General features: G+C 37.0%; 1 protein-coding gene and 1 pseudogene across 3 annotated transcripts in view; both read left to right on the forward strand.

Moving 5' to 3' along the window:
* The window catches only part of TSHR (thyroid stimulating hormone receptor), a 190,496-nt gene that overhangs the window by 62,778 nt on the left and 100,203 nt on the right, over window positions 1-27,515 (forward strand). The window lies entirely within an intron of this gene.
* Window positions 14,511-19,391, forward strand: LOC103784506 (nicotinamide/nicotinic acid mononucleotide adenylyltransferase 1-like; annotated as a pseudogene).

Below are 27,515 nucleotides of genomic sequence, written 5' to 3' on the forward strand. Positions count from 1 at the left end.
AGTAGAGATGAGGTTTCATCATGTTGGCCAGGCTGGTCTCGAACTCCTGACCTCAAATGATCCACCTACCTCGGCCTCCCAAAGTGCAGGAATTACAATAGTACTTAACACACTCTATTGAATTGCTGGCTTTTCTTTCTCTTTAGCCCATGTAATCCAGTGTCATTCATCTCCTCTGCTTAACAAAGAGCTTAGTTCATGAAAGCTGCCCAATAAATGTTCTTTAAATTAATAAATGACTTCATGTCTTGCTGTTCCAAAATATACTCCTTAACCTGCCTGAATACTTTCACTTCACTTTGCCAATTATTTCATTTGGTATATCGGAGAATTTTAGTTTAAATAATGAAATCAGTCAGTTATCCAGTAGGGTCAATTAATTCCACTTTCGCTTTCCCAAAGATTGTAGAGCAACTACACACAGAGAATGAGGCAGCAGTGATGCAAGTAATTTTGAAACACAGTTTTAGAGTTAAATTGTTTCTGGATGCAGGCATACAATAAATGGGTAAGTGCTGTGTGGGGGACACTGAGCACCGAAGAGTTGGAGGGAAAGCCCCAGGGAGTTATGAAAGGGAGTACAGGGAACAGGGAAGAAAAGGAAGATGTAACCTACTTATCTAAAACTTTTACCTAGAAATGAACCTGCATTCAGGGTCATGGTGGGAGAAAACACTCCTCCTCCTTTGATGGCTGTGACCTCCTCATAGTTCCTGAACATAGCACTCAAGCTGGTCCTAATCCCACTACATGAATAAGTGAAATAGGCTTTGAGAAACTAGTCTGAAAAGTTGATCACCCTATGAAAAAATGCATGCAAAATCCCAGAAAACATTTCAAAACTTTTGAAATCCAACCAACTCAGAAATTGAGCAAAGCCAAGATTAGATTTGTCTTGCAGATCAACTTAGTGAAAGCAGATGTTACTCGTGAAGACAAAGGTCAGGACCCTAGAGACATAACAAGAAATATTTTATGAGAAGGAAACTTGATGTGGATTGAAAGGCAGAAGAAATGAAAAGAAAAAGGCACATGAACATTTTTAAGCAATTGTAACAGAATGACCAAATTTCCTGAACCCCAGACATATGATAAATCATATAACATGAATAGGCCCCCTTCAAACTGGTGGCATGCAACATGGCAAAACCCATCTCTACTAAAAATACAAAAGTCAGCTGGGCTTGGTGGTGGGCACCTGTAGTCCCAACTACTCAGGAGGCAGAGACAGGAGAATCGCTTGAACCCAGGAGGCAGAGGTTGCAGTGAGCCAAGATCATGTCACTGCACTTCAGCCTGGGTGACACAGCAAGACTTTATCTCAAAAAAAAAAAAAAGGTTGCATGAGCAATATATAGTGATGGTGACTCCAGTTTTGCCAAGATATAAGCAAGATTGAAGAGGCCAGAAAATGTGGATATGTTAGTGCAAGCAAATCATCAATTCTTTTTTTTTTTTTTTTTTGTATTTAAGTTCTGAGGTACATGTGCAGAATGTGGAGGTTTGTTACATAGGTATACATGTGCCATGGCTGTTTGCTGCACCCATCAACCCGTCATCTACATTAGGTATTTCTCCTAACGCTATCCCTCCCCTAGCCTCCCACCCCCCGACAGGCCCCGGTGTGTGATGTTCCCCTCCCTGTGTCCATGTGTTCTTATTGTTCAACTCCCACTTATGAGTGAGAGCATGTAGTGTTTGGTTTTCTGTTCTGGTGTTGGTTTGCTGAGAATGATGGTTTCCAGCTTCACCCATGTCCCCACAAAGGACATGAACTCATCCTTTTTTATGGATGCATAGTATTCTATGGTGTATGTGTGCCACATTTTCTTTATTCAGTCTATCATTGATGGGCATTTGGGTTGGTTCCAAGTCTTTGCTCTTGTGAACAGTGCTGCAATAAACATACATGTGCATGTGTCTTTATAGTAGAATGACTTATAATCCTTTGGGTATATACCCAGTAATGGGATTGCTGGGTCAAATGGTATTTCTAGTTCTAGATCCTTGAGAAATCGCCACACTGTCTTCCACAATGGTTGAACTAATTTACACTCCTACCAACAGTGTAAAACAAAATAACATATATTTATTAAACATATGTGTCTCTGTCTGTGTGTGTTACACTTAGGCACATAAAAGATATTTAACAAACATTGTTGAATGGATAAATGACTGAATGAGCAGCTACTATGTGTCAGGTGCTAGAAATAGCCAAAATGTTCTAAAAGACTGTGGGGAATTAGCAATTCCTTTTAGAACAGGGGTCCCCAACCCTGGGGCCATGAACCAGTACCTGTCCGTGGTCTGTTAGAAACCAGGCCACATAGAGGAAGTGAGTGGCAGGTGAGTGAGCGAAGCTTCATCTGTATTTTACAGCTGCTCCCCATCCCTCACATTACCACCTGAGCTCTGCCTCCTGTCAGATCAGCAGTGGCATTAGATTCTTATAGGAAAGTGAACCCTATTGTGAACTGCACATGCGAGGGACCTAGACTGCGTGTTCCTTATGAGAATCTAATGCCTGATGATCTGAGGTGGAACTGAGGCAGCGATGCTAGCACTCAGCAGCAGCTGCAAATACAGGTTAACATCAGCAGAGAGGCTTGACTGCATAGAAACCATAATAAATCAATTGCTTGCAGACTCATATCAAAACCCTAAAAGTGAGTGACATGTGACAAGTAAGCTGCATCTGGTGGCAAGCTTTATAGTGGCAAGTGAGTTGATGTACTTCAATTGTACAGCTGCATCTGGTATCCTTAAAAGTATGTTTCAGACCATTTCAAATCTCCATATGTTCTGGATTGAAGTCAAGGCAGAATATCCTGAGATTGCTACAAAAGCTCTGAAAAGCCTGCTTCCATTTCCAACATCCTATCTTTGTGAAGCAGGGTTTTCTGCAGTGACAGCAACCAAAATGAGATTACAGAGTAGACTGGACATAAGCAACACACTTTGGGTGTCACTGTCTCCCATCACCCACAGATGGGACCATCTAGTTGCAGGAAAACAAGCTCGGGGCTCCCACTGACTCCACATTATGGTGAGTTGCATAATTATTTCATTATATATTACCATGTAATAATAATAGAAATAACATGCACAATACATGTAATATGCTTGATTCATCCCAGAACCATCCCCCCGACCCTGCCAGTCTATGGAAAAATTGTCTTCCATGAAACTGGTCCCTGGTACCAAAAAGGTTGGGAACCGCTGCTCTAGAATGTTCCCCTTGGCTGAGGAGTCCCTGATCAACCACTGAGGCTCTGCTTAAGTGTTCCCTCCCCTGCAAAGTCTACTATCACCCTAATTAATTACTATTCCACTGAAAAGCTCATCCCACCATCTTACACTGGTTAGATGTTTTACCTGCTTGTCTTCATCACTAGGATAAGGGGAAAAAAGATTCTGGGTTTGTTCCATATTTGTTTTCCCCAAATCTACTGTTTGTAATAGGGAAAGGGAGAGAGGAAAGGCATAAGAAAGAGAAGAGAGGACAGTAGGCAGGGAAAGAAGGAGAGCAAGGTGAGGTAAATCATGTTCTTTTGCCCCTAAGGAAATTATGTTACATGGTAGGTTTGTTGTTAGATACTGAGACCCTGATTCTACCTTATATTCAATGGACATTGTTTAATTACATTTATTGCTTTACCACTCTGGAAAGAAATGTATAAATTTAAAACATTTTGGATCAATTATTTCTTTTTATTACAGTTCTTACGGCTTATTGAAACCACTCAGCACACTTTTAAATATGTAAAATGTATGATCTGAGTCATGATAAAAAAGAAATTTCATAGGTAACAGCATCAGTAAATATGTGGCTGCACTTTCAGTGCTGACCCACCTATATTCTTTTCTGAGTTTACAACCTCAGTTATCAACAACTGACATTACTCAATAGTTGGCACATGGCATCCAATGCATGGACTTGAAAGTAGGCTTTAAAATTACAGTAATCGGCTGCGTGCAGTGGCTCACGCCTGTAATCCCAGCACTTTGGGAGGCGGAAGCGGGCAGATCACGAGGTCAGGAGATCAAAACCATCCTGGCTAACATGGTGAAACCCCGTCTCTACTAAAAATACAAAAAAAAAAAAAAAAAAAGCCAGGCGTGGTGGCGGGTGCCTGTAGTCCCAGCTACTTGGGAGGCTGAGGCAAGAGAATGGCGTGAACCCGAGAGGCAGAGCTTCCAGTGACCCGAGATAGTGCCACTGCACTCCAGCCTGGGCAACAAAGCGAGATTCCATCTCAAACACAAAAACAAAACAAACAACAAAAAAATTACAGTAATATGTGTACAGTAATACACATGATAATTGTATGTGTCAACTTGTGTTGTGCGCCACAGTGTTTCCAGATATTTGGTCAAAGAGTTTTCTGGCTGTGGCTGAGGGGGTGTCTTCGATGAGATTAACATTTGCATCAGCAGACTGAGTGCTATGATTTGAATGTTTGTGTCCTCCTCTCCCCAGAATTCATTTATTGAAACTAACCCTTAATATGGTGGTATTAAGATGTGGGGTGTTTGGGGCCGGGCACGGTGGCTCACACCTGTAATACTAGCACTTTGGGAGGCTGAGGCAGGTGGATTACGAGGTCAGGAGATCGAGACCATCCTGGCCAACATGGTGAAACCCCATCTCTACTAAAAATACAAAAATTAGCCGGGCATGGTGGCACATACCTGTAGTCCCAGCTACTTGGGAGGCTGAGGCACAAGAATCGCTTGAACCCGGGAGGCAGAGGTTGCAGGGAGCCAAGATCACGCCACTGCACTCCAGCCCGGGTGACAAAGCGAGACTTCATCTCAAAAGAACAAAAAAAAAGATGTGGGGCGTTTGGGAGGTGTTTGGGTCATGAAGGTGGAGCGCTCATTAATGAGATTATTAAGGAGATTACTGCCCTTAGAAAAGAGCCCAAGAAGTCTATGTGCTCCTTCTGCCATCTAAGGACACAGCTAGAAGGCATCAAAGAGCAAGTCCCCACCAGACACTCAGTTTGCTGTGTGCATGTGGAGATCTCTTGGTGCCTTGATCTTGGGCTTCCCAGTTTCTAGAAGGTGAGAAATAAATTTCTATTGTCCATAAATTACTCAGTTTAACATATTCTGTTATAGCAGCCCAATGGACTAAGACACTGAGTAAAGCAGATTGACCTGAATAGGCTATAAATGGAAAGGAAAACTTTTCCTGCCTGACTGCTTGATCTGGGACATCAGTCTTTATCTGTCTTCTAACTCAAACTAAAACGTCAGCCCTTTGGGGAGTCTCAAGCCTACTGGCTTGAGATAAGGGGAAAGACCCACCCCCATGATTCAATTACCTTCCACTGAGTCCCTCCCACAGCACATGGGAATTCAAGATAAATTTGGGTGGGGACACAGCCAAACCACATCATCAGGGTTTTCTTACATAGTGTTGATAATCCTTTCCAGGGTACTGGGTGTAATGAGCCTTAAAGGTCTTTAGGACCCTGATGTAAAGACTAAATTAAAGATGTGTGTTTGGGGGCAAGTAGACCACTTCAGCACCTCCAGTGTTGAACTCATGGAGTTCTGGGTGGCCAGGGGCATTGTTCAATATCAAAAGAACCTTAAATGGCAGTCCCTTACTGGCAAGGTACCTCCTGACTTGAGGGACAAAGCATAAATGGAGTCAATCCAGAAAAAGAGTTCTCATTGTACAGGCCTTCTTGTACAACCAAAAGATTGGCAGGTGGTGTTTAACTTTTCCCTTCAAGGCTCAGGGGTTAGCTGCTTTATAGATAAGGGCAGTCCTTATCATAAACCGAACTGCATTTGCACAAAACAGTAGAGGTAGCCCATCTCTTCCTGCCTTAAATCCTGGTGCTCACTTCTTTTTCTTACTAATAAATGTCCTTCATGGCATTTTTTTGCAGAACAGGGCACCTTTATTTGCATTAAAAACCTATTTAGTACACCTACTATGTACCCCTAAAATTTTAAAAAATTAAAATCTATTTAGGCAGATATTCTTCTCAGTGATTGTCTTAATGGTGCCTGGGAACTCATCTGCTGCCTGTTGGTTGGCAAAACCTGATTCTCCTGTTATCGTCACATTTTTAAAACCAAACATCGTTCTAAAACTATCACACCATCTTTTGCTGGCATTAAATTCTTCAGCTTTAGTTCCTTTAACTTCATTTTACTTTAAGTTGTTATATGACTTCACTTTTTTTCAAATAATAATAGAGTATTTAGGCATGCTTTTTTTTTTTTTTTTAGATGGAGTCTTGCTCTGTCACCAGTCTGGAGTGCAGTGGCGCAATCTCGGCTCACTGCAACCTCCACCTTCCGGGTTCAAGCGATTCTTCTGCCTCAGCCTCCCGAGTAGCTGGGACTAGAGGTGCACGCCACCATGCCTGGCTAATTTTTTGTATTTTTGCAGAGACAGAGCTTCACCATTTTGGCCAGGATGGTCTCGATCTCCTGACCTCATGATCTGCCCACCTCGGACTCCCAAAGTGCTGGGATTATAGGCTTGGGCCACTGTGCCTGGCCAGGTATGCCTTTCTTATAGCAATTCTGTACCGACATAAAAGCTCCATTTTCAATATGAGATAAAAAGGTATTTTGCAAAAAGTATAAGTTTTTATACCTGCTGGTGTAGCTGCAGTGACAGCCTCATGAATTTTCTTTCTTTTTTAACAATGGGCCTTGCACTAGATTCATTTATCTTGAAATGGCAGGCAATCGCAGCTGCAGACCTCCATCTATGGTAAATATCAAGCAGTTCAACTTTTTCTTGTCATGATTTTTCTCTGCTTCTTGGGAGCACTTTCAGCAACACTAATAGCACTTTGTATAGATCCCATGGTGTTATTCAAGGTTTACAGTATTGCACTAAATATAATGAAAAATATGTGAGAACAGTGAGAGGTCACTTTTTACTGTCATATGGAATTTACTGGAGACACAAACTGCTTATACAGAGATAATTAGTGACATGAAATTTGAAGCAGATACTTGCAACACCTGAGCTTAGCACAAAAGCAACAGGAGCTGGCTATGACATTTTTGCAGTAGTACAGTATGTACAGTTCATTGTATGCAGTAATGATTTAATACTTTATGTTTGCTCACATTTCTCTTGACTGTGAATGGTACATGTGCAGTCTGTATTTGGGTTTGAAAGTTTTGATAAATTTTAACTTTTTATAATAGATTTGTATGTATTTTATCATAATGTATGATAAAATAGATGAGTATCTCCCTAGCTTTTTTCTTAATTTCTTTTTATATTTCCAGGCCATATGGTTCAACTGCAAGTTTTTAAAAATTGTTGCAAATCTCCAAAAAAGGATTCAATATGTTTATTTTTTTAAATTGTGTATAATTAAACTTGCAATTCAAAGATAGACTTGAACCCTAATTATTCCAATGGATAAATCAGTATAAATATGTAGTTATTTTTTTTAACATGAGAAGAGATGGGAAGTTGGTTTTGGACAAATCTGAAGCTGTTTCTATCATATTCTATAATATTGGTTTGTTTCCTTGATATTTATGTATCTTTCACATAAAAATAAAATATAATAGACAATACATTAAACTGGGAGCCCAGAAACTTTGGTTCTAGGATTGAATTATATGTGAGACATTCAATAAATCACTGAACCTTCTAGGCTTGAGTTCCCTCACTTTGAAAGTGAAAGGATGAAATATTTAGTTTCAGGATACTAAAGACATCTTGATCCCTAAACTGCTTTCTGGAAAAAAGCCAAAAGCAACAAGGAAATTTAGCAGTACACACTCCCATCTGTCATTATTAGAAAATCTTCATTAACTTCAACCATAATATATATGAAGAAAGGCTGGCAAGTATAGTGAATTTGGACCAGAGAGAGGCAAGAAACTGAAAGAAGATGGTTACTGGACCTCAAAGGATGACAGTGCAGAGGTCTTTGAAGTAGGTGATACACATCAAGGGGTAAGACATGATAGAACAAGACGGATGGCCTCAAGGAGCTCCTGAAACCCCACAAGAAACCCCTCCAATGCAGGGGATGTGATGACAAATGAAGACACATGCAGACAAGCTAACTCTACAAGAAACTATCTGTTTGGAAGACCAGATGAGAAACTGAATGATAAGCAGCTTGAGGCTGTCAATCTTTATCCGCCATTGAATGTAAACTCCAGGGAGGCAGAAATTTTTTTTCTGATTTATCTATTGCTATATTCTCCAAACCTAGAGCAGTACCTGGCACAAAGTAGGTGCACAATAAATATTTGTATGATGGATGGATGAGTAAAGAAAGATTACAGCTAAACCACACAATCGACATACTTGTGTGTATGTGTGTGTGTGTATGCACACGCATGCAAACATGCAAACATTACCGTGTCACCTCTAGAGAAAAATCCCTTCATTATTGAAAAGGAATTAACATAGGATTTATGCAAAAATAACCCTATTTACATAAAGAAGCAAGGCAACAAAACAAATAAAAATCATAAAAAGGGCAACCACCAAAAATATTTTTATTGCCCTAGAGAAGGTAAAACTTGTGACCAAAGTTATCTGTAAGTTCATAAAACTTAATGAATAAGGTGACCTTTCTGTGTTAGGACTCCAGAGTGAAGATAAGAAGTCTCAAATTTAAAAAAAGATAAGGCAATAAAAAATATTAAAAAAGATATTTGGTAGATCTTGGGATAGAAGTAAAAGAGCAAAATAAAAGCATCAAAGAAATAAAAGCTTTGGGCCAGGCACAGTGGCTCACACCTGTAATCCCAGCACTTTGGAAGGTAGAGGCAGGCAGATCACCTGAGGTCAGGAGTTCAAGACCAGCCTGGCCAACACAGTGAAACCTCGTCTCTACTAAAAATACAAAAATTAGCTGGGTGTGGTGGCGGGCACCTATAATCCCAGCTATTTGGGAGGCTGAGGCAGGGGAATCACTTGAACCTGGGAGGCGGAGGTTGCAGTGAGCCGAGATCACGCCACTGCACTCCAGCCTGGGCAACAAGAGTGAAACTCCATCTCAAAAAAAAAAAAAAAAGAAAGGCCTTAATGGGAACAGCAATGTTGCCCATGTTGAAAATATAAGTGAAGACATTCATGACATCTTGAGAAAGTGGAGCAAAATGAAATAGAAAAGAAAAAAGACTAGAGTAGGAAAAAATTGTAGATCGAGAACACAGGGGAAATTGAACAGGTACAACACATTGGATTTTTATTAGAAATTATATGTAAAACATTCAATATTCTTGTTTTTAAAGACAAAATCAGAAAAAAATGGAGAACAAAAATATCCAAAGTTATATCAAAAAACTCCTGAAATAAGAGATTTGAATCTGTAGAATTAAAGGACACACAATATTCCAGCAAACATAAATATCTATTAATTTCCATGCATAATCTAGTAAAGTTAAGGAACTTCAAAGAAAAATAAAGAACCCAAGAGTATCTAAAAAAGGTGAGAGCATAAATATCTTATCTGAAAAGCAAAAGAATTAAGCTAGCTTCAAATTTCTCTCCATTCAGTGCTAGGAATAATGAAATCATCAAGTTCTCAGGGTAACAAAGTATGATCCCTAAATTTTATACCCAGACACACCAGGCTTGTTTCTTCTGTCCATCTGTGCAATAACTTTTTCAAATGTGTAAAACGTAGGGGAAAAAAACCTACATGAGCTTTAAAAAAGCTGTTAGCCAACTAGGTCAACCAAGATATAAATGATGAGCTATGAGCATTAAGTCATTTTAAATTTAAAACTAAGGTTAAAATGACTTCAGGAAATTAGGGTGTGCAGAACAGAATAGAAATGTAATAAGTTATCCCTTTATAAAAATAATATAACTAACAAAAATCAGGAGCAAGAGGGAAATGAAAATGGGAGAAAATTTAAGTACCAATCTTCTCATTTTTAAATATATTGTTTAAGGCTGATCTGAGACTAAGGCTGATCTAAGATTAAGCACATAACTAACCAAAATGAGTGTAGCAGGAAAGAAAAGCAAGAAGATGGAAGTAACTGGACATATTCTAAAAGCATCATTCATAGTGAGAAATTAATAGGTACTGTTTAAAGGAAGAGAGACCTTACAATATTACATAAAGTTATATCTTACAAAGTAACAAATTACTAGAGGAACTCAAGTAGATCATAAGCCTTTCATATTATGAAAAATTGACCTTAGAAATCACAGACCAATGGTAAAATATTAAAAACAAAGTGTAATGAACTTATCCTTCCAGGAATGCTGGTTTACATCACATAAACCACTCCTGGTAAGAAAAATTAGCAAAGCAGGATTTAAAAAAATTTAATCACAAAATAGTAAACAATTATGAAACAAAGAGGAGAAAAAGGGAAATCAGAGAGGTAAATCCTAGGAATGTGATTCAAGGAATAGTTGAGCAGAGGTTTGGCAGCACTATAGGGCTAGACAGTAAGAAAAAAAAATCTATCAAGAAAGGATCTCTGATAAACCCCCTACATTGAGTTGGGATCCCAAAGGGCTCCATCTAGTAGTAAGGGGTAGCTGGAAAAAAAACTTGGGACAGAAGTCCAGTTTTCAACCATCTTAGTTCCTCTAATTGGATTACGGTAATATAAGATTGCTAGTCCCCCTAACCAACTGCCATGAGCAAATGGAAATCCTACCAGGAAATACAATTTTAGGCTTCAAATGATTTCAACACTTTTTGTATACAACATCTTGCACACAATAAAAAGTAACCAGACAAATGAGAAGAGAAGATGATGTAATAAAAAATTGAGAGAAATACCAGCAACAGAAATGAATGCACAGGAGATTCAGAATATGAATAATCAGACATTTTACAATTTTTAATAGAGAAAATTTTTTTAAACCCAAAATGGATTCTTTGAAAAGACTAATAAAATTGATAAACCTTTGGTAAGGTTGATTGAGGAAATAAAGAATCAGAAATAAAAAAGGAGTCTATTATCACAGAGCCTATAGATATTTTTAAATTATATTATTTAAATATATTAACTTTATGTCTCTAAATTTGAAATTTTTAATAAAATGGATATATTTCTATAAAAAACAATTTACCAAAACTGACACATGAAGAAATAGAAAATATGAATCATTCTGTAACCTTTAAAAGAATTAAAAACCATAACAAAGGCCATCATGACTTCCCCAGAGTTATTTAACTCCCTTTTCCCATGTAAAATTTACTTCCAAATCTTTGAGAAGGCATTCCTTACTTCAGCAATAGGAATCTTCAGGGTTTTTTTAAATTATGAGGACATATTTTCCCTTCCTCATCTTATTTAACTCAGTGTTATAAAACTGTTCTATGATTTACTTTTGAGGATTATATATATTAGCTTCTCATATATTTCATACCCTAGGAGTTTAGATCATATAGCATGATAGTGAAGGGAGAAAGGGAGAAAAGTGGGAGACATGGAAGGGGAGTGAAAAGAGAGCTGTCCTGATTTGGATTGTTACAGTTCCATATCTGCACCCCCAGCAGTTTATTTATGATGGAGAGAAAATAAGTAAAAATATATGTGACTTGATTTTCAGTTTGAAAATGTGTTAATGAGAAAAAAACCCAAATCAATCTAATTCTTTATGCTTACTTTATGGAAATAAAAAATTTCTGTACTATGTGGTAGAAATGAGTGTGTGCCATTCTGGGAAACTGTTCTTCAGACTACCTGGTGACCTATCAGTTAATCAAAGCATTTGACATTTTTTCTAAAGAAAAGAGGGTGAAATAATAACTTGGCCTTTCTTAAAAAAATATACCCATGGATTCTGCATCCTTGCCAGTTGTCTATTACATAGTTTGTTGAGACTGCCCAACGTTGTCTGGAATTTCCAAGCCTCAGCGCTATAAAAATAATTCACTAGAACTGCCTCAAAATAATTTATATTGTGTAAGTACTTAACACTGCACTTTGGACTACAGTATGTGATGGATATGCTAGGAATTATGCTGGGTTCAGTGAGAGTTCTGCACAAAGGCCTCTTTTGCCGTAACTACCAGGTTCTTGATGTTTAAGGAATTGTGTTGATAGGCCCTAGAAACTAGGACCTACAATTACTGGAGCATATTTATTGCAGCACAGAAGAGAGTTGATGGTGGCTGATACAATATTGGTATAAACAAGGTCACTAGTGTTCCAGTATGAACATTCAAGAGCCCTTAGGGAAAACAAAGAAGTCACTTTCACAAAGAACTTTCAATTGCCTGCTCTCTGATACTAAAACAGAATTTAAAAATGAACCTAGTTCATTTTTTTTCTTGTCTCTTGGCTAAAAGACCACAGAAAACTGATCCTTCACTTAATTTCAAGCAAAAATTGTATTGTTTTTGGTGAAATCCATTTTTTACCTCAAGGATTCAGCCTAAGGTTATCACATCAAAATATATTTTCTTTAAAAATCTGAAGTTTGGCCTTGAATTTTCAAGGAAATTCTGCTTGAATTATTATATGGGATGAAATATTTAAGTATTACTCTTTTTTTCTCTCTTTCAATGAATTAAGACAAATACAAGCACCTTTTAAAAATCAGGCAGGGAAATAAATGCTAATTAAATTCTCTTACCAGTAGTTTTTCATTTTGTGAAACAAACTTTTCTAGATCGGATAGACTTTACTGATGAGTGTTTTTGATAATGCTGAATGGAATTGAGTATGACCTCCCAGATACAGATGCATTTGGACTTCTCATCCACTTAGTCTTTTTCATTCAAACTGGAAAATCATGTGGTTTCATTTTTATTATTTTTTTAATTGAGAGGATTGTCAGGAGAAAATATGTATGTGGCTTTATTTTTATTTTAACCAATAAGATTGTCAGTAGGAAATGCATTCTGAATATAGCACACATGGGGCAAATGTTCCTTTTTGGTCATGACATTTTTTCATTATAATGGGGGTTTGCCAGGGCATATACCATGTTTTAATGCCTTTTACATATAAAATCACAACAAGATAAGACTTTAGACCTCTCTGTAAAAGCTGCGGTATAATGGGAACTAGCATGCTCTGACTGGTTGCCTCAATTAATAAAACAATCAGGAAATCTCGAGGGTTTCCTTCCACAGATTTGAGTATCCCTTGATGACCTGCATAAACCCTAGTTCTTATAAATCTGTTCACTCTCCTGCACCGGAGGAAGGGGAGATGGAAAGCTGGCCTGTTGGTGACATACACAGCATTATGCTTAGAAAAGTATGGGTTTCTTCCATGCTACCATCCTACTCTTGGCATGAAATTATACTTTGTGATCCTACAGTCATACATTTGAAGGAACTACACACATAGGAGACAGCGTGACCCTAGGCTCTGACTGGGTATCTTTGTTTATATTTTGATAAAGAAGTTTATGGAAAAAGTTATTTTTAATTGAACAATAATTTGAGGCATGGTAAAAAAATATGTATTGTCTAGGAATTATTATTTAATATTTAGAAAAAAACATGAGGCTTTAACTTGAAGAAATAAATATATTTTCAGGGAAAATCTATGTTGTTTCTTATTTATTTGCACTTTGGTACTCTAGAACACCATTAGGATGTCTTGTTTCAGATTTTAAAGGTAGGTATTATCCCTGTGATCCTTCGTGTGCAAACTAGCTTAGCAACCTGCCCCCAGGAGAGTAACCACAGAGCCAGTGGATCTATCCCATGCTCCCTTGCATGAACCAGCCTGGCACTTTGCCCACAGGGAAGCAGCGCCAGAACCAGCAAACTAGCCACACAAACTCTAGTAGCCTAGGTCACAGAGGCACTTATAGGCATCACTGACATTGACTATAGAAACTTCAGAGAGGCTACACTACTGTCCTCACCCAGAACCAAAGCCAATGCACTCTACCCAACTGGCTCCCTAGGACACACCTTCAGGTGAAAGTCTTCCCCTCTGGAAGCTACTGTATAAAACTGGAAGAGGCAATTCTTCCACCAGATGCACAGGTATCAACAGAGGGACACAAGAAACACGACACTGCCATATAAGCACAGTGATTCCCCAGTTACTTAACACAAAGAAATAGAAATTTATGAATCTTAAGGAAACTCAGATACAAGAGAACATAGATAGACATTTCAAATACATTGGGAAGATAATTTATGTTCTGTATGAGAAATTGAACAAAGAGATAGATATCATTAAAAAGAACCAAACAAACTTCCACTTGAGCAGCCTGAGACATCCATGGGTGGGGGTATTTTCTCCCTCAACTGTTCCTACCACAGGCTTTCTGAGGTTTTTCCTAGTGAGGCCAAGAGGGTCTTTGAGGAAAACTGCATCCAGACATGCCTTGAGGGAAGGTGTCAAATGCAGGAGCATGGAAAAGAGTTACAATTTGGATATGAAACCATTTTTCTAGCCCACCTTAGAGAAGACTGTTGACACACTGGTCAAAATGGTTCCAATCGCCTACCTTGCAAGACACTTCAGGTTCAAAGAATTTCCCTTGTAAAAGCAACAAGGGAGGTGTCAGAGTTTTCCATTTAGATCAACAAATTCAAGTTCTTACCATGGAAAATTCAGAGAAGACTGTAGTGGTTCTCCTTGCTTGTGGCTCCTTCAATCCTGTCACCAACATGCACCTCAGGTTGTTTGAACTAGCCAAGGACTGCATGAATTGAACAGGAAGATAGAGAGTTGTGGAAGGCATAATCTCTCCTGTTGGTGATGCATACAAGAAGAAGGGACTCATGCCTGCCCATCACCAGGTCATCATGGCAGAACTTGCCACCAAGAATTCCAAATTGGTGGAAGTTGATACATGGAAAAATTTTCAGAAGGAGTGGATAGAGACTGTTAAGATGCTAAGACACTATCAAGATAAACTGGAGGCTAGTGACTGTGATCAACAGCAGAACTCACCTACACTAGAAAGGCCTGGACGAAAGAGGAATTCCATGAGCTGAACAAAGACAAGCTTCTAGTCAAAAGAGATCCCTAGAGCCAAAAACAAAAGGTGCACCAAAAGTCAAGCTGCTGTGTGGGGCAGATTTACTGGAGTCCTTTGGTGTTCCCAATTTCTGGAAGAGTGAAGACATCACCCAAATCATGGCAGACTATGGGCTCATATGCATTACTCAAGCTGGAAATGCTGCTCAGAAATTCATCTATGAATCTGATGTGCTATGCAAACACTGGAGCAACATTCATGTGGTGAATGAATGGATCACTAATGATATCTCATCCACAAAAATCCGAAGAGCCCTCAGAAGGGGCCAGAGCATCCACTACTTGGTACTAGATTTTGTCCAAGAATACATCGAAAAGCATAATTTGTACAGCTCCAAGAGTGAAGACACTCCGAGAGTGAAGACAGTGAAGACAGCTCCGAAAGTGAATGACAGGGGCCATCCTGGCCACTTTACAGAGAAACGCTGCAGAAGCTAAGGCATAGAAATTCTGCAGCATAATGTTTTGCACTTTCCTTTCAGGGTTTGAAACAATCTGGGTGTTAATAACTGGGAAAAGAAATTGTGGTCCTGTTGCATAAACTAAAGATTAAAAGTTCAGTAAAAATCAGTGGTAAGTTAAAATCAGGGTTTTTTTTTTTTTCTTTTTATCAGAAGTTGCTAAGATGAATGTTTTCCATATGGTCTTTTTCTAAAAAAAAAAAAAATGTACAATTCTCTTTATCTTTAAACCAAGAGCTTAGCAGCACACAAAAACCAGAAGAATTTTCAGTGAAACTAGCTACAAATAAGAAATCAAAAAGTACAGCCTAGCTCTACCACACAAAAGAAGCAAAGTGTGAAAAGCAAAAGTTCACTTAAAATTCTAATTTAGGTTATGAAGAGAATTGACATTTTATGCATGCCTGCTGTGGGTAATCTGCAGCTAGGGTAGACAAAGGAAGGAATTCTTATAGTGGTGATCTTGTAAAATGCACCATTGATAAATCATCTCCAGTTATGCAAAATAAAGGTTGTGCATATGCCTGGCAGAAACATTGTACCAATAGTTAGTTCTCTGTGGCACACATCACAATTGCTGACTAAAGTTTGGCAAGACCTATCTGCCTGGAGCTTCCTCTTTAGAAGTAGGAAGTGAAGTCCAAGCCCTCATATGTTTAGAAAAGTATGCAAGTTTTCTGATGCCTACCAGAGGTAGAGACCTGCTGCCTTATACTTTATACACAGTTACTTTTCCTTGTTATGGGTCATGCTCTAGCCTTGGTCATCCACCCTCTCTTTACCTTCAGAAACAATTTCAGAGTTGACATCATGCTACCTTGAATTGAGAGAACCACAGAGAATGAGAAGTCTATTCAAGGATTTTATGTCTGAATGCTCTTAGCCTTTATTGATAGCTTAATCAGAAGATCTAAGTGGGGTGCAGTGGCACATGCTCTGTAGTCCCATCTACCTGAGAGGCTGGAGCAGAAGGATCACTTGAGCCCAGGAGTTTGACACCAGCCTGGGCAAAATAGTGAGAACTCATTTTTTAAAACTCTGAAGTTTCTGAAGGGCCCTGCTGTTTCTGTTCCAGCCAACTGTGAATCTGCCATTTGTGAATTTAAGCAGAAAAAGGGTCTGTTTTCTCATATTTTTTTCTTCTTGTCCTTTTGTATGAAGTTTAACCTAAAGTAGTATTCTCAAATAATTAGTCATAGCTTCATGTTAAAAACACATGCTTGTTACATGGTTTTCCACTGATTAAACTTTTGTGGAAATTTCACCAATTGCTAAAGCAGAAAGACCAGAAATAGCTTTTTATAGAATCGTTTTGGGGTTTGCGAAAATTGTCCCATGATAGAAACAGGACTAAAGTTAAATTTCTAATGAAAATATAATAATTTGCCTTTTTGCAATTTCTATTTCATTCCTACACAAACCCAGATGAAGGGTTTGTAACTCCAGAAGAAAAAAAATACTTAGATATGTGCAATTGTATAGTCAGATCTGAATCTACAGTTTAAAAAATAAAAATGTTAAATAAAGTTAAGCAAATATATGTGCTTCAACTCCCAACTTACTCTTACTAAAGCCTTCAGGCCAATTCCCAAAAACAGGGAGGGTGCAAAGCCTGACACCTAGCAGCTTTCAGGATCCATCTGCCAAGTGAATGAAAGGTTGGAATCTCAAATCCTACATCTGTAGGATGACTTATCTAAGAGTCATTTTTCTCCTCCTCAGCTTCTTGGAGTTTAAGAGTTGAAGTGGCCCTGAAAAGTAATGATTGAGCATGAAGAAGCTATAAGAATTGAACTTTGATACCTTCTGGGAAATAATACACAGTTTATCTGAAGTGTTGTGTAAACTGCAGAAAGGTTCCAATGCTAGAAAATTCTCTCATACTGTCATGCCTTTCCACTTAGAAGTGCCCATGCCCTGCGTAGCTGTGACTCTACTGACCTCAGGACCTCACTGGGCAAGGCATGTGGTAACCCTTGCAGGAGACCTGATAATGGTGAAATGATTCTATTGCTATATTATTTATGGAGCAACAACTTTGTACAGAGAACGAGCTGCTTGGCTTTTTCTTCCAATGCCAAGGATGCTGCTGATGCTGCCATGTAACAGCATACTTTTGGGTGTCCTCAAGGATAGAACTTCCCCTCTGAATAATGGAAATTAGAACAATGAACTTCACAGGGGAATAAATATTAATGACTGATGTGAAGAAAATATTCCATTGTTTATTCCCTACCACATCATTTCCATAATTGGCTGTTGTACTGTGAATTTAGAGGAAATGGGTAATGCTTGTGTTTTGTTTTGCTTGTTTGTTTGATGCTGGGGGTTTTATGTGTTGTACACTTTACCCCTTACATTGCATAATTTGAATGCAGCAAACAAACCCGCAATAAAAGTCATTTATTGGCATCTTCATTCAGATGAATGGAGAGCCTTTGTGGTAGTGTCAAAAAAAATAAAAATAATAAAAATAAAAAGAACCAAACAGAAATTTTGGAGCTGAAAAATTTAACTAATAAAATGAAGAAATACAATTCAGAGCTTCAATAGCAGACTAAATTAAGCAGAAGACAAAAATTTGTGAACTTAAAGACAGGTCTTTTCAAATAACCTAGTCAGAGATCCAAAAGAAAAAAGAATAAAAAGAACAACCAAGGCCAGCTGGACTTCTGGGACACCAACTAAGCAAACAAATATTTGCATTATGGGATTTCCATAGGACAAAAGATGAAGAGAGACACAGAAAGGTTACTTAAAAAAACAATAGTTAAAAACTTCCCAAGTCTTTGGAGAGATATGTACATCCAGCTCCATGAAGCACAAAGAATCCCAAACAGATTCAACCCAAAGAGGTTCTCTCCAAAGCACATTTAAATCAAATCATCAAAAGTTAAAGACAGAATTCCAAAAGCAGCGAGAGAAGAGAATCAAGTTACATATAAGGGAATCCCCACTAGACTATCAGCAGATTTCTCAACAAAAACTGCAGGCCAAGAAAGAACCAGATAATAAATTCAAAGTGCTTAAAGAGGTGAGGTGGGGGTGCGGGGGAACTGTCTACCTAGAATACTACACCCAGAAAATTTATACTTCAGAAATGAAGGAGAAATAGTGTTTCTAGGCAAGAGAAAGCTGAGGGAATCCATCACTGCTAGACCAGCCATATAAGAAATGCTAGAGAGAATGCTTCAACTGGATGTATTAGTAAAATAATTACTAGTATGAAAAAAAGAAAGTATAATCTCATCGGTATGAGTAAATTTATTATCAAATTTAGAATACTCCATTACTGTAATGGTGGTATATAAACTTTCAGTTGTCTAGTTTGAAGATTAAAAGTCAAAATGGTCAATGATTACTATAGCTACAACAAGTTGTTAAAATACGTACAGGATATGAAAAGATACAAGGTAAGCAACAAAGTTATAAATTTGGTGGGGGAGGCCAGGTGCAGTAGCTCATGCCTATAATCCCAACACTTTGGGAGGCCGAGGTGGGTGGATCACCTGAGGTCAGGAGTTTGAGACCAGCCTGACCAAAATGGTGAAACCCCATCTCTACTAAAAATACAAAAATTAGCTGGGTGTGGTGGTGTGTGCCTGCAGTCCCAGGTACTCAGGAGGCTGAGGCAGGAGAATTGCTTGAACCCGGGAGACGGACATTGCAGTGAGCCAAGATTGCACCATTGTACTCTAGCCCAGGCAACAAAGCAAGACTCTGTCTCAAAAAAAAAATGTTTTTAATAAAAAATAAACAAATTTGGGAGGTGGAAGGTAAGTCTAGAATACTTGTAAGTAGCCAAAGTTAAGTTATTATCAACTTAAATTGTCTATTATAACTACACAGTTTTTAAAATGTAAGCCCCATGGTAACCACAAAGAAAAAAATTACAGCAGATACACAATGAAAAAGAAAAAAAAATCAAAGTTTATCACTACAAAAAAAATCACCAAACCACACAGGTAAACTATAAGAGAGGGCAAAAGGAACAAAGGAAATACAAAAAAAAAACACAAAATGATTTAACAAAATGTCAAGAGTAAGTTCTTACCTATCAATAATAACCTTGAATGTAAATGAATTAAATTTTCCAATTAAAAGATATAGAGTGGCTGAATGGGTAGAAGACAAAACCCAACTATATGCTACCTACAAGAGATTTACTTTACCTATAAGGACACACATAGACTGAAAGCGAAGGGATGAAAAATGATATTCAATGCAAATGGAAGCCAAAAGACTACAAGAGTAGCTATACTTAGATAACAGATAATTCAAAAATTGAAAGTGGAGACAAAGAAGGTAAATCTATAATAAAGGGGTCAATTAGCAACCAATTATAACAATTCTAAATAGATATGCACCCAACACTGGAGCATATATAAAGCAAATATTATAACATCTAAAGAGTGATACAGACTGCAATACAATAATAGTAGGAGATTTCAACACCCTACTTTCAGCAATAGATAGATCATCCAAACTGAAAATCAGCAAAAACAAAAAAACACTGGATTTATACTGCACTCTAGACCAAATGGACCTAACAGATATTTGCAGAACATTTCACCCACCAGCAACCTACAGAATACACATTTTTCTCAAAAGTATATTGAATTTTCTCCACGATAGATTATATGTTAGGCCACAAAACAAGTCTCAACAAATTTTTAAAAATCAAAAGCATATTAAGTATTTTTCTGATCACAATGGAATAAAATTAGAAACTGATAACAGGAAGAATTTTGGAAATTGTGCAAATACATGGAAATTAAACAACATGCTCCTGGAAAAACCAATGGGCCAATCAAAATATTTAAAATGAAAATTTAAAATTTCTTGAAACAAATGAAAATGGAAACACAACACACCTCAATCTATGGGATATAGCAACAGCAGTTCTAAGAGGGAAGTTTATAGCAATAAACGCCTACATCAAAAAAATAGAAAGATATCAAATAAACAACCTAACATTGTACCTCAAGGAAGTAAAAAAAGAAAAAAAAAAGAACAAGCTAAATTTAAAATTAAGAATGAAGGGAATAATAAAGATCAGAGCATAAATAAGTGAAATAGAGACTAAAAAATAGAAAACATCAATGAAACAAAGAATTATTTTTTAAAAAGATAAACTAAATTGACAAACCTTTAGCTAGACAAAGAAAAAAGAGATAAGACACAGATAAATAAAATCAGAGATTAAAAAGAAGCCATTACACCTGATACCACAGAAATACAGAGAATCATAAGAGACAATTATGTTGTGCACATGTACCCTAGAACTTAAAGTATAATAAAAAATATATATATATATTAAAAATAAATAAATAAATAAAAAGAAATAGAAAAAATAAAAAAAAGAAAATCTAGAAGACATGGATATTTTCATGGACTCATATAACCTACCAAAATTGATAATAGAAAATATGAACAGATCAATAATGAGTAACAAGATTCAATCAGTAATAAAAATTTCCGATCACAGAAAAGCATGGGACCTGATGGCTTCATTGCTGAATTCTACTGAATATTTAAAGAATAATTAATACCAATTCTTTTGAAACTATTCCAAAAAACTGAAGAGGAGATAAATTCATCTAAATTCATTCTATGAGGCCAGCATTACCCTGATACAAAAACAAGACAAGGACACAACAAAGAAAGAAAACAACAGGCAAACATCCTCAACAAAATACAAGCAAACCAAATTCAACAGCAAATTAAAAAGATAGTTCACCATGACCAACTGGGAGATGGAAGGATGATTCATCATATGCAAATCAATAAGCATCATACATCACATTAATAAAATCAATGACAAAACTGATGCGAAAAAAGCATTTGATAAAATTTAAAATTCCTTCAGGATAAAATCTCTCAACAAATTAGGTATAGAAGGAACACACCTTAACATGATAAAGGCCAAATATGATAATTCCACAGCTAACATCATACTGAACACGGAAAAGTTCAAAGCTTCTCCTCTAAGATCTGGAACAAGACAAGCATGCCCACTTTCAACACTTTCATCTACCCAGAGCAATTAGGAAAGAGAAAGAAATAAAGGGTATCCAAATGGAAAAGGAGGAACTCAAACTGTCCCTGTTTTCATATAACATAATTTTATATATTTAAAAAAACCCTAAAGATGCCACCATAAAACTATTAGAACTAATAAACAAATTTAGTAAAGTTGCAGGATACAAAATCAACATACAAAAATCAGTAGCACTTCTATGTGCCAATAAAAAACTATCTGAAAAATAAGCCAAAAAAGCAATCCCATTTACAACAGTTACAAGAAAAAAGATACTTAGGAATAAATTTAACCAAGAAGGTGAAAAATTTCTACAATGGAAATTATAAAATGTTGATGATGAAATTGAAGAGGACACAAGTAAATGGATAAAGATATCTTGAGTTCATTGATTAGAAGAATTAATATTAAAATGTCTATACTACTCCCAAAAGATCTACAGATTCAATGAAATCCTTATCCAAATTCCAATGACAGTTTTTCAAAGAAATAGAAAAAAATCCTAAATTCATATGAAACCACAAAACATCTTGAATATCCAAAGCAATTTTGAGTAAAAAGAAAAAAGCTGACGGCATCATACTAGCTGACTTCAAGATAAACTACAAAGCTATAGTAACCAAAACAGCATGGCACTGGCATTAAAATAGACACATAGACCAATGGAACAGAACAGAGATCACAGAAATAAATCCATGCACTTAAAGCCAATTGATTTTCAACAAACATGCCATGAATACACATTGGGGAAAGAAGAGTCTCTTCAAAAAATTGTTCTGGGAAAACTGGATATCCACAAGCAGAAGAATGAAAGTAGACCCGGTCTTTCATCATATACAAAAAATCAAATCAATATTGACTAGAAGCTTAAATCAACACTAATGATAAAATTACTAGAATAAAACATAGGGAAATCCCTTTATGACACTGGCCTAGGCAAAGATTTTTTTTATAACATCTGAAAAGCATAGGCAACAAAAGCAAAAATTGATAAATGGGATTACATCAAACTAAAAACTTCTGCACAGCAAAGTCAACAATTAACAAAGTGGAGAGACGACATACAGAATGGGAGAAAATATTTGCAAAGCATACATCTGATAAAGGGTTAATATACAGAATACAAAAGAAACCCAAACAACTCAGCAAAAAAACAAACACAGTCATGTTCCACATAACATTTTGGTCAATGATAAATGGGATCTAAGTAAACTAAAGAGCTTTGGCACAGTAAAAGTAACTATCAACAGAGTAAATAGACAACCTACAGAATGGGAGAAAATTTTTGCAAATTATGTATCTGACAAAGGTCTAATATCCAGCATCTATAAGGAACTTTAATAAATTTACAGGAAAACAACAAACAACCTCATTAAAAAGTGGGCAAAGGACATGGACAAACACTTCTCAAAATAAGATACATCCAGCCAATGAGCCTATGAAAAAAGGCTCAACATCACTGATCATTAAAGAAATGGAAATTAAAACCACAATGAGATACCATCTCAGACCAGTCAGAATAGCTATTATTAAAAAGTAAAAAAATAACAGATGCTGGTGAGGTTGTAGAGAAAAAGGAATGCTTTTACACTGTTGGTGGGGGTGTAAATTAGTTCAGCCATTGTGGAAGAAGGCGTGGTGATTTCTCAAAAACCTAAAGACAGAAATACCATTAAACCCAGCAATCCCATTACTCATTACTAGGTATATACCCAAAGTAATATAAATTATTCTCTTATAAAGACATGGCACACATATGTTCATTGCAGCCCTATTCACAATACCAAAGACATGGAATCAACCTAAATGTTCATCAATGATAGAATGGATAAAAAAATGTGTTACATATACACTATGGAATACTATGCAGCCATAAAAAAGAATGAGATCATGTCCTTTGCAGGGACATGGATGGAGCTAGGGGCAATTATCCTTAGCAAACAAATGCAGGTACAGAAAACCAAATACAGCATGTCCTCAGTTATAAGTGGGAACTAAATAATGAGAACACATGGACACACAGAGGGGAACAAAACACACTGGGGCCTATTGAAGGGTGGAAGGTAGGAGGAGAGAGAGGATCAGGAAAAACAACTAATGGCTATTAGGCCTAATAACTGGGTGATGAAATAATCTGTACAACAAACCCCCAGGACACAAGTTTACCTATGGAACAAACCTGCACTTGTACCCCTGAACTTAAAAGTTAAAGAAAAATTTTGGTCAATGATAGCATATATAAAAGTGATTCAATAAGACCACAATATTGTATTTTTTGTGCCTTTTCTATGGTTAGATATGCTTAGATACACAGATATTTACCATCATGTTACAATTGTCTACAGTTTTCAGTACAGTAACATACTATACAGGTGTCTAGCCTAGGAGCAATAAGCTATACAATCTAGGTCTATGTAAGTACATTCTGTGATGTTCACACAATAACAACATTGTGTTACAATGCATTTTTCAGAATGTATTCCAACCCTTAAGTGATGCATGACTGTAATCTGATTTTAAAATGGGCAAAAGACCTAAATAGACATTTCTGAAATGGCCAACAGGTATATGAAAATATGCTTAACATTAGCAATCATCAGAGGAATACAAATAAAAGTCACAATGAGATATCACCTTGCCCCAATTAGAATGGGTATTCTCAAAATACTAAAAAATGACAAATGCTAGTATAGATGTGGAGAAAAGAGAACTCTCATACACTTTTGGTGGTAAATTAGGACAGCCATTATGGAAAACAGTATGAAGTTTCCTCAAAAAATTAAAACTAGAACCATCATATGATCCAGCAAGCTCACTATTGTGTATATGTTCAAAGGAAATGAAACCAGTATGGCAAAGAGATATCTGCACTCTCGTGTTTATTGCAGCACTATTCACAAAAGCCAAGATATGGAATCAGCCTAAGTGTTCATCAAGAGATGAATAAACAAACTGTCACAAATATACACAATGGAATGATATTTAGCCATAAAAAATGAAGGAAATCTTGTCATTTGGGGTAATACGGATTAATCTAGAGGATGTGATGTTAAGTGAAATAAGACAGGAAGAGAAAAACAAATACTGTATGATCTTACTCATATGTGAAATCTAAAAAAGTTGACATCATAGAAGTAGAGTGTAGGGAAGTGGTGACCACAGGCAGAAGAGTGTAGGGGTAAGAGGAGGATGGGGAGAGATTAGTCAATGGGTACAAAGTTACAGTTAGATAGGAGAAATAAGTTCTGTGTTCTGTTGTACAGTAGGGTGACTATAGTTAATGACATTGCATTGTATATTTCAAAATAGCTAAGATAGAGCGTTTTCAATGTTCTCACAACAAAGAAATGATAAATGTATAAGGTAATTGATATGCTAAATGCCCTGATTTGGTCATTACACAACTATACATGTACTGAAACTTCACCCTGTACCTGATAAATATGTACAATTATAATGTGTCAGTAAAAAACAAAACAAACATAAGAACCGTATATGAAAAACCCACAGCCAATATCATACTGAATGGGCAAAAGCTGGAAATAATTCCCTTGAAAACTGGCCCAAGACAAGGATGCCCTCTCTCACCACTCCTATTCAACATAGTATTGGAAGTTCTAGGGCACTCAGGCAAGAGAAAGAAATAAAGAGTATTCAGATTCAAAGAGAAGAAGTCAAATTATCTTTGTTTGTAGATAACATGATCCTATATCTAGAAAACCCCATAGTTTCAGCCCAAAAGCTTCTTAAGCTGATAAGCAACTTCAGCAAATTCTCAGGATATAAAATCAATATTCAAAAATCACTAGCATTCCTGTACACAAACAACAGGCAAGCAGAGAGCCAAATCACGAATGAACTCCCATTCACAACTGCTACAAAAAGAATAAAATACCTAAGAATACAGCTAACCAGGGAGGTGTAAAGTCTCTACAAGGAGAACTACAAACCACTGCTCAAAGAAATCATAGAGGACATAAACAAATGGAAAAACATTCCATGCTCATGGATAGAAAGAATCAATATTGTGAAAATGGTCATACTGCCCAAAGTAATTTATAGATTCAATGCTATTCCCATTAAACTACCATTGACATGCTACACAGAATTAGAAAAAACTATTTTAAAATTAATATGAAACCAAACAGAGCCCAAATAGCCAAGACAATACTAAGCAAAAAGAACAAAGCTGGAGGCATCATGCTACCTAACTTCAAACTACACAACAAGGCTCAGTAATGAAAACAGCATGGTACTGGGACAAGAACAGACACATAGACCAATGGAACAGAAAAAAAGAACTCGGAAATAAGTCCACACACTTACAACCATCTGATCTTCAACAAACTTGGCAAAAACAAGCAATGGGGAAATGATTCCCTATTTAATAAATGGTGCTGAGAGTCCTGGCTAGCCATATGCAGAAAACTGAAACTGGACCCCTTCCTTACACCATATACAAAAATTAACTCGAGATGGATTAAAGACTTAAATGTAAAATCCAAAACTATAAAAATCCTAGAAGAAAATCTAGGCAATACCATTCAGGACATATGCACAGGCAAAGATTTCATGATAAAAACACCGAAAGCAATTACAACAAAAGCAAAAATTGACAAATGGGATCTAATTAAAGTAAAGAGCTTCTGCACAGCAAAAGAAACTATCATCAGAGTGAACAGACAACCAACAGAATGGGAGAAAAGTTTTGGAATGTATTCATCTGACAAAGGTCTAATATCCAGAATCTACAAGGAACTTAAATTTACAAAAAACAAACAACCTCATTAAAAAGTGGGCAAAGGACAGGAATGGACACTTCATAAAAGAAGACATACATGGGACCAACAATCATATGAAAAAAAGGTCAACATCACTGATCATTAGAAAAACCCAAATCAAAACCACGATGAGGCTGGGACAGTGGCTCACGCCTGTAATCCCAACACTTTGGGAGGCCAAGGTGGGCGGATCACGAGGTCAGGAGATTGAGACCATCCTGGCTAACACGGTGAAACCTCTTCTCTACTAAAAACACAAAAAATTAGCCAGGTGTGGTGGCATGTGCCTGCAGTCCCAGCTACTTGGGAGGCTGAGGCAGGAGACTTGCTTGAACCTGGGAGGTGGAGGTTGCAGTGAGCCGAGATTGTGCCACTGCACTCCAGCCTGGGCGACAGAGCAAGACTCTGTCTCAAAAAAAAAAAAAAACACACACACACACACACACACACAATGAGATACCATCTTACACCAGTTCAGAATGGCTATTACTAAAAAGTCAAAAAAACAACAGATGCTGGCGAGATTGCAGAGAAAAAAAGAATGCTATACACTGTTGGTGAGAGTGTAAGTTAGTTCAACTATTGTGGAAGACAGTGTGGTGATTCCTCAACGATGTAGAGGCAGAAACACTATTTGACCCAGCAATCCCATTACTTAGCATATACCCAAAGTAGTATAAATCATTCTATTATAAAGATATGCACACATATATTCACTACAGCACTATTCACAATAGCAAAGATGTAGAATCAACCTAAATGCCCATCAATGACAGACTGAATAAAGAAAATGTGGTACATATACACCATGGAATACTATGCGGCCATAAAAAGGAATGAGATCATGTCCTTTGCAGGGACATGGATGGAGTTGGAAGATACTATCCTCATCAAACTGACGCAGGAAGAGAAAACCAAACACCACATGTTCTCACTTATAAGTGGGAGCTGAAAGATGAAAAAAGAGCTGGGTTTATGTCCATGTCTGGTTTTGGTAACAGAGTAATGTTGGCCTTGTACAATGCATTAGGGATAATTGCCACCTCTTCAATTTTTAGAAACACTTTGGGAAGATTGGTATTAGTTCTTTATACATTTGGTAGAATTCCACAGTGAACCCATCTGATCCTGGGCTTTTCTTCAATGAAAGAATTATTATTTATTTTAAGTTCTGGGATACACGTGTAGAATGTGCAGGTTTGTTGCATAGGTAAATGGGTGCCATGGTGGTTTGCTGCACCTATCAACCCGTCAGCTAGGTATTAAGCCCAGCATCAATTAGCT

The sequence above is a fragment of the Pan paniscus genome, chromosome 15 (genome assembly GCF_029289425.2).
Source record: "Pan paniscus chromosome 15, NHGRI_mPanPan1-v2.0_pri, whole genome shotgun sequence".
Lineage (NCBI taxonomy): Eukaryota > Metazoa > Chordata > Mammalia > Primates > Hominidae > Pan > Pan paniscus.